General features: G+C 41.2%; 1 protein-coding gene across 1 annotated transcript in view; it reads right to left on the bottom strand.

The window, feature by feature from the left end:
• Window positions 1–1,089: 1,089 nt before the first annotated feature.
• The window catches only part of LOC111155542 (minichromosome maintenance 10 replication initiation factor), an 83,215-nt gene continuing 75,168 nt past the window's right edge, over window positions 1,090–9,136 (bottom strand). The window contains exon 21 of the mRNA XM_022515751.1: window positions 1,090–1,134. The gene's annotated coding sequence lies outside the window, so the exon portion shown is untranslated. The remainder of the gene's footprint in view (window positions 1,135–9,136) is intronic.

Genomic DNA, 9,136 nt, shown 5'->3' on the forward strand with positions numbered 1-9,136 from the left:
TCAAATTTGCAACGCAGAAAAGTGATTGGGACAGTAGTTTGCAGGATAAGAGAGAGAAATGAGAGTGGAGGCAGGAAAACCAGTATTAGAGGTGTGAAATGATAGCCTCTATCAGGGCAAATGCATTCAGGGAAAAGGGGACTAGAGTGGATGGTATTTAAAGATTTCATTTATTATTTATTTATTTGGCAGACAGAGATCACAAGCAGGCAGAAAGGCAGGCAGAGAGAGAGAGAGGAGGAAGCAGGTTCCCCACTGAGCAGAGAGCTGGATGCGGGGCTCGATCCCGGGACCCTGGGATCATGATCTGAGCTGACGGCAGAGGCCCAACCCACTGAGCCACCCGGGTGCCCCAGATGGTATTTAAGACGTGGAAGAGATGGAAGTCTGATGGCCGATGATGAGCGAGGAGGAGCTGGGTGACCCCTGGTTCCTCAGGGCACTCACACTTTCCTGTGCCAAATTCACCCAAGAGACCTCAGCACAGCCGCTCCGGGCCTCTCCAAAAGAAGCACTTTCCAAACTTGTCGAGATCCCTCGGAGAGTGGGGGCCCATGTTGACTAGACGCATGTGGTTCCTTCTGCCATAAACTCACCTTCCTCTTTGAAATCTTTTAACCCACTGACAGTTCCTTTGCTGCCTCTCCCACTCGTTTTTTTTCATGACCCTCATCTGTAAATCTGCACCTGCCTTAGGCTTCTTAGGCCAGAGAATTTCAGAATGGAGTGCCTGGGATCTCGCTTGGTGTGTAGGCCACAGACCATTTTAAGAAGATCAAGACCTAGGTCCCCAATTTCCATACATTCTCTTCCCAAGTCTGTTCTGTCCCAGAATGTGCCTGGATAGAGGTGTGGGTTCTCCTTTCTACATCTAACAAAAGACCTTCCAAAGTCTTTCTGAATCTTATTGAGATTTATTGCTCCAGGGAGTAAAACCCTTCAGAATTATCTGCTCTGAGGAACTTCTGGTAAGAATAAAGTCAAAAGAATGTCAGAGGGAAAAGCCATAGGCAAGGGGATTGATGTCATCGCAGAGGCAAACCCAAGGTAAGGCTCTGTGCCTTACCTATTTATCTTAGAAGCAGAACTCAGAAGATGGTTGTCCTAGGAGGTATATTCGCAAATTTATTTAATCTGAAAAAAAAAAAAAAAAGTCAGACTTTTGATGACAGCAAGGCTGCAGGGGGCTGGTTTGATTTTATAATGGAGCGACACAATATTCTTTGCAATCTGGTTAGGTGGGATGTCCCCTGAAGCAATGGACAAAATACACAGCTTCCACTGTTTTATAAAATTAATGGGAGTTATGCTTGTGATGAAATTTTTGTTAAAATATTTTATTAGCGGGGCGCCTGGGTGGTTCAGTGGGTTAAAGCCTCTGCCTTCAGCTCAGGTTATGATCTCAGGGTCCTGGGATTGAGCCCCGCATCGGGCTCTCTGCTCGGCAGGGAGCCTGCTTCCCCCACCCTCTCTCTCTGCCTGCCTCTCTGCCTACTTGTGATCTCTGTCTGTCAAATAAATAAATAAAATCTTTAAAAAATATTTTATTAGCAAATAATAATTTAATAATAAATAATTTTAGAAGTCTTGAGAAAATCCTTATTCTATTTTCCAGAAACTGGGAGAACAAATGAATTTAATGACAGGTAACAAATCCTTTTCCAACTCCAGTGGTTTCCAATTCTGTGTTTTGATCAAAATTGAAAGAAGGCCTAAAAGACCTGTCAGCTGATAGGTCTTTATAAATAATATTTCATGATAGATCACTAGAGATTTTTGGCTTATAACTCAGAAGACTTTAAAAGAATTGGGTGACAGCTACTGTACTAAAAATCCTTGTCTCATCTATGTATTTACAAGAAAAATACATAGTTTCATCAGTTCATCAGTTCCATCAGCTCTTCTATCAATAAAAATGAAAAAATAGGAAAAATGATGTTGCTGAATCTTGTCCCAACCTAAAAAGAATACTCAACCACACATACATAATCTAATTTGCAAACAATGACACTCATTTCACAAAGAAGTGTTTAATGAAACACCTATAAGTCATCAACTGTTGTTTCTAATTTAGTAAGTAGTAATTATGTTGTTTGATCAGTTATGCACTAATATTAACTGTAATGACAACTCAATCCAGAAGAAAAAATTCTAACACCAGTGATTATGGTTTCAGAAAAAAACCCCAAACACCAAAAAACACAAAACACTGATAGAGAAGTGTGATATGGTGATAAATAAATTACTTACGAGCTTAAAGATACACCGCATTAGGAAAATACTTTGTGAAGAAGTGGAATGGAAAGGCTCTAGGGTCTTGCTACTTGCCATATCAGCCCAACAGATTGCAAATAAGGGTTCAAGGAGGAAGAGGGAAGTACACCAAATTTCCAAGTGTTAAAGAAGAGCATGTTCATGCATTTTTTTTTTTTTTGAAGAAAATGGGTGATGGTGGCTGTGAAATCACTACTGTATTTGGATTCCCTTCCATATATTTAAAAGAGCAATATGGTAACTCTACTTAAAAATGTGAATGCCTATAATATGCCTAAAGTCACTTGTAATTATTTAAATGTATAAGCAAACTGTAGCTACCACCTTAAAAGGTGTGAGGAGATGGGATGCCTGGGTGGCTCAGTTGGTTAAGCCGCTGCCTTCGGCTCAGGTCATGATCCCAGCGTCCTGGGATCGAGTCCCACATCGGGCTCCTTGCTCAGCGGGAGCCTGCTTCTCCATCTGCCTCTGCCTGCCACTCTGTCTACCAGTGCTCACTCTGACAAATAAATAAATAAAATCTTTAAAAAAAAAAAAGGTGTGAGGAGAATCCCAGTTTGTTTTTTTTTTTTTTTTTTTTTTTTTTAAGATTTTATTTATTTGACAGAGAGAAATCACAAGTAGGCAGAGAGGCAGGCAGAGAGAGAGGAGGAAGCAGGCTCCCCGCGGAGCAGAGAGCCCGATGCGGGGCTCGATCCCAGGACCCTGAGATCATGACCCGAGCCGAAGGCAGAGGCTTTAACCCTCTGAGCCACCCAGGCGCCCCAGAATCCCAGTTTTTAAAAAACAAATTTTTTTAAAGTAGGCTCTACATCAACACAGGACTCCAACTCATAGCCCTGAGATCAAGGGTCATGTGCAAGTGACTGAGCCAGCCAGGCATTCCTTAAAATTTTTTTTTTTTTTTTAGACCTTGATGTTGAAAAAACATGACAGTCAACAACTGCAGAAATCAAAGTGAACCCAAATTTTTATCGACATACACCAAGTGCTGGCCATAAAACAAGTCTCCATAAATTTCAAAGGACTGAAGTCATGTAAAATTGATTTTCTGACCATACATTTTATTGCAAGAGTTATCTGGAAAATCCCTATCTGGAAATTAAACAACATACTTCTAAATAACACATGGGTCAAAGGAATCACAGGGGAGTTCAGAAACCAATGACAAAAACACAACATATCAAAATTTGTGATATGTAACTAGAGGGGTACTGACAGAGTACTCTATGACTTTAAATGCTTATATTAGAAAAGAAGAAAGAAGAAAGAAGAAAAGAAATAAGCTTATTAGAGTTAAACTTCCCTCTTAAGAAGCTAGAAAAAAGGGGCACCTGGGTGGCTCAGTGGGTTAAAGCCTCTGCCTTTGGCTCGGGTCATGGTCCCAGAGTCCTGGGATCGAGCCCCACATCTGGCTCTCTGCTCCGCAGGGAGCCTGCTTCCTCTTCTCTCTCTCTGCCTACCTGCGATCTCTCTCTGTCAGATAAATAAATAAAATCTTTAAAAAAAAAAAAGAAGCTAGAAAAAAATAAAACCAATAAGAGAAAAGAAGTAATAAAGAGTGTAAGTCAATTAAATAGAAAATGGACAAGCGGTGGGGGGGAACCAATGAAAACCAAAGCTGGTTCTTTGAAAAGATTAATAAAATCAATAAAAAGAGAAAAAGAGAAAATGTGAGCTTCCGATTTTAGGAATGAAAGAGGGTCATCAATACACAGCACAGAAACAGGAATAGATTAAGAACAGGATATTATGTGCAGCTTTCTGCCAATAAATCTGGCAGCTGGCGTCAAATAGAAGATCTGAATAGCCATATATCCATATATCTATCTGTAAAGAAAATGAAGCTGTAATTTAAAACTTCCCACAAAACTCCAGGCTCAGAGAAAACTGTTAGTTCTGATATCTTCACCAGTGAATTTTATCAAACATTTGCAGAAGAGATGATGTGAAATCTTACACACAGTCTCTGAGAAAGAAGAGGAGGAGAGAATACTCCCAAACTCATTCTAGGAGGCCAGTATTACCTTGACACCAAAACCAGTAAAAGATATTCCAAAGTAACTACAGACCGGTCGCCAGGAACACAGACCTCAAAACTCTAAATAAAATAGGAGAGGTACAATTCAGCAGTAAATAATCAGGATAATCCAGTATCACTAAGTAGTGTTTACTCCAGGAATACAAGGTGTGGGTTTCACATTTGAAAGTCAATCAAGGTAATTTATCATATTATCATATCATAAAAGAAAAAAATCATAGGATTATCTCAGTAGAGGCAGTAAAAACATTTGACAAAAAAGCCAGTTACAGTAACGACAAGCCAAGCTGGTGAACAGGCTAGAAGGAGAAGGAAATGATCTCATTCTGATAAAAGACACCTGCAGAAAACCAACTGCTGACACCACACTTAGTGAGAGACTACACTTTCCCCGAGATGGTACTCTTCCACTTCTAAGCAACCTCTTACAACAGTCTTCAGTTGCTGCGCTAAGGGAACATAAAGCATCCAGATTAGAAAGAGAGAAGGAAAACTCATTCACTAACAACATGACTGCATACATAGAAAATCCTTAAGTATCTATAAAAGCCTACTATAAAAAGGAAATTGAACAAGATTGCAGGATAAAAGGTCAACACAAAAATATATAGCATTTGTATATATTAGCGCTAAACAGAAAATAAAAAATCTAAATTCCATTTAAAAAAACCCCATAAAATACTTAGGGATAAATTCAACAAAAGTTGTGCAGAGCCTCTCTACAGAACAGTATGAAACATTGTTGCAAGGCATTAGAGGATCAAAATAAATGGAAAGGAACATTATGCCCCTGATTGGAAGACCCAGTACTGTTAATATTGCAATTCTCCCCAAATTAATCTCCCTAAAGTGCTTCTAAAATGTATATGGAAGTAGAGAAGCATGCAGAATAACAAAAGAAGAAACACACAGTTGGAGGTCTTATGCCATGCACTGTTAAGACCTAAAAAAGTGATAGAAATCAAGACAATTGTTATTGACTTAAGGGGAGACAAACCGATAAGGAACACAATAATCACACAGAGACGGTGATTTTTGACAGACACAGCAAAGCAATTCTATGGAGAAAGGAAAAATTTTTGTCAAATGGTGCTGGAACAATTGGATATCTGTAAGAAGTAGAAACAGAATGTTGACTCCGATCTCATACCATACACAAAAATTAGTTCAAGGTGGATTATATAACACTCACATAAGAAAATAGAGATCTTTGAAACCTTGAATGAAGTATTTAAAAATTTGTAACTGACAAAATATTGTATCGAAAACATAAACAATCTCTAATAATAACACAGACCAATAAAAAAAACAATGAGCAGAAGACTTAAACAGAAACTCTACAAAGGAATACATACAAATGGCCAATAAGAACATGAGAAAGTGCTCAACATCCTTAGTCACCTGGGAAATGCAAACCGAAACCATAATGTGATATGGTTTTATTAACACTCACTCAACCGGCTAAATTAAAAATAGTAACACTACCAGATGTTGGTGAAGATGTGGAACAACCAGAACTGGTCTACACTGCTGGCTCCTCATACTCTCGATTTTGAGCCGTAAAGGCGACATTTCAACCTTCACCTACTGCTCCGTCTTGTTCTTAAAATTTGTGTAGGACCCCAGTGAGGAAAAGGGGGTCCTCAGCGATCTTATCTCTAAAATGCTGATAACCACCCCCACCACCACCATGAGGTTGAAGGTTGTCCTGAGAATCAAATGTAGTGATTCTGGCCTTGAGGCCAGACAGACCCCCTGTGCGATCACACATAAGCTCGCTCTCATCTTTTTTTTTTTTTTTTTTTAAGATTTTATTTATTTATTTGACAGACAGAGAGAGATCACAAGTAGGCAGAGAGGGGGAAGTGGGCTCCCCTCCGAACAGAGAGCCTGATGTGGGGCTTGATCCCAGGACCCTGAGATCATGACCTGAGCCGAAGGCAGAGGCTTAACCCACTGAGCCACTCAGGCGCCCCTCTCATCTTTTCCTTGAACAGTTATTCCTATACTTGGAACACTCTATCCCCATCCTCTTTGTGCCACATGACAGCTAGTCTCTGCTTCTCTCGCTCCCCAGCTATTTCTATAAGGATGAGAGCCTCAAGGATTGGCCTCCTTCCTGTCCAGGCTTCCAGCAGCTGCTTCTCTATCTGTCCATCTCCAGTTGCTCTTCCTAGAATCAGCTATTCCAAGACATGAAAGTGGCAAGGATCTGGGGCCGAGGGACTTTGTTTTCTTTTCCAATTTTAACAATTTTATCATTATTGACAATTCATCTTAGAGTAACCACTTCCCTTGCTTTACTTCAGCAAAAACAGAAACAACAACAAAAAATCAAAACAAATTAAGAGCCAGGCTCCTGAGCTAGACAGCCAGTTGGGTAGCCAGGTAGCCAGCCTACCTTGGGGACTGTCCAGCAGCAGAGAGCTGGGGCAGGAGCCTGCCCTGGCAGCAATGGCCATGGCTTGTCACTTGCTCTGAGTTCCCAGAGATGTCAGGAGAAATGATGACATGAAGGATGGTGTACATGTAATGAGATGTCTAGGGCTGCTGTTTCTAGGACAGATTTATTATATGCTTAAGGCTTTGTTTATATACAAATGAAAATGATTTTTGAGCTCCATGCCCTGAGCTGGGCTGTTTTTCAAAAGGGTGGTAATCAGAATCTAACTAGGTCATAGGATGAGATGCCATTTTTTCTCTTAATCTCACTGGTCAGAACAGATTACCCTAATCTTTCTAATCTGGTCCAAAGTTGGACATATGAGGGACACAATTTTCCTTCTTCCGTGTGTCCACATCTATATTTATCCTTCCTGTGTTGGATTTTTTGCTTTATCAAAAGCAAAGAACCCCAGTTTAGAATGCTTCCCCTGGTTCTCCCTCCTGAGGCATTCTGTGTTCATCCTTCAAAAACTTGCATCTTTCTCTATACCGGTACTCTGCTAGAAGCTTTCCTGCTTACACTGACCACTCTCTTTCTTAGACAATTCTTTGTCCCTATCAATGACGTGCTCACAGCCTATTATGTTGTCATTAAAAAAACAAAAACAAAAACAACTTTTTCCAGTTATTAATCTGTCAATTGGCCAGTATATTATTTGAGGGCAGGGCAGTGACCCAAATATGTAATACTTATTAAAATATGCTTTTTCTTCTTCTTTTTTTAAGATTTTATTTTGTTTTATTTTATTTATTTTTTTAAAGATTTTATTTATTTATTTGACAGAGAAACAGAGATCGAGATCACAAGCAGCAGGCGGTGGGGGTGGGGGGAAGCAGACTCCCTGCTAAGCAGAGAGCCCGACGTGGGGCTCGATCCCAGGATCCTGAGATCATGACCTGAGCCGAAGGCAGAGGCTTAACCCACTGAGCCACCCAGGCGCCCCAAGATTTTATTTTTAAGTGATCTCTACACCCAACATGAGGCTTGAACTTACAATCCTGAGATCAAGAGTCACATGCTCTACTGACTGAGCCAGCCAGGTACCCCAATTTATGCCTTTTCTTGGAAATGGAATTGAGTTACTGACAAATACCACTCTAGCTATGGACTCTCTTGCCATAAAGTAACCAATTCAGATCTTCTCCAAACAGGCCCTATATTTAAATAGGTGCTCCATGAATAAAGATGGTATGGTCAATTAAATTTGGAGGGATGCTGGGATTTTCCAGCTGCAGGACTTGTCAGAATCTTTAATATGCTTCTGCCTTGTGAATCTGGTCCCCAAATTTATTTGACTCTGTAACCCTTTCATCCTCAAGCATTTTGTAGTGCTAGTGTGTCCAAACGTTAGGGAAGCTACAGCCTAATATATTCCCCAGTGCTGGGGTACAACTGGGAAGTCACAGAAGATGATGCTTTCTTATTCCAAGTTGGAAGCACTTTGACATCTACTAGGAGGAAGAAGGCTGGGGTCTTACCTCCATTTCCAGTCCCTTTGGTTTCCCAGGCCTGCCATGCAGGACTTAGCCTAATAGAGCCCCCACAGAGGCTTGTCTTCAAAGCCATCCCCACAAGGATGTCAAGACAGGGCCCTCTGTGCCTATTTTCCTCTCGTCGCTGCCCAGACTTCCTGACACGGTTCAGTTCTTCTCCTCCCTGGGTCTGCCTTAATACATGTCAAGCTGCCAGAACTGTGGAGAGCTCAGAATACAAGCCATACATTCACCAGATTCCTGGACAGACAGGGACCCTAGCCAGCTTGGCCCACACTTCTAACCCACAGACCTCACTTGCATGTTCTTCCACAGACCGTGCCAATGCATCCTTTCCCTTCCGTTCTCCTAGATAGCCCATCCGGAGACCAGAAAGCTGCTCTGTGTTTCATCTCCAGAGACAGAGAGAGAGCACCTTTGTTCAGAGAACTGAATGACTCCTGGCACCAGCTCAGGCCCAGGTTATCAATAATACCTCTGTTCCTGCAAAGACATGCCAGACCCTGCCCTCTGGGCACTCTGTGGCTAAGGGGAGGCACGATACCAACATGGAACAGAGAGCAAGCATCTGTAGTCTCCATGAAGGGATGGGTGCACTGGAGTGGTCACAGGCTGGGAGGAATTCAGGGAGGGGAGAAATCAGATGGGTGTTGAAGTGGCTCATTCAGACAGCTGAACTTGATCTAGAAAGTAAAGTTATTTTAAAAATAGCACTTTGGCTTTTTTCCTTGGGATTAGAAATGATTGTATGACCACTATACAACACTTGAAAAAAAGAAACCCCAAAAAACTAAAGGAAGAAAATCAAGACCCCTCCCATTACAGGTTTTTTTCAACACACACACACACACACACACACACACACACACACACACACACACA

This window comes from Enhydra lutris, unplaced genomic scaffold (assembly GCF_002288905.1).
Source record: "Enhydra lutris kenyoni isolate GAN:26980312 unplaced genomic scaffold, ASM228890v2 scaffoldscaffold42, whole genome shotgun sequence".
Classification (NCBI taxonomy): Eukaryota; Metazoa; Chordata; class Mammalia; order Carnivora; family Mustelidae; genus Enhydra; species Enhydra lutris.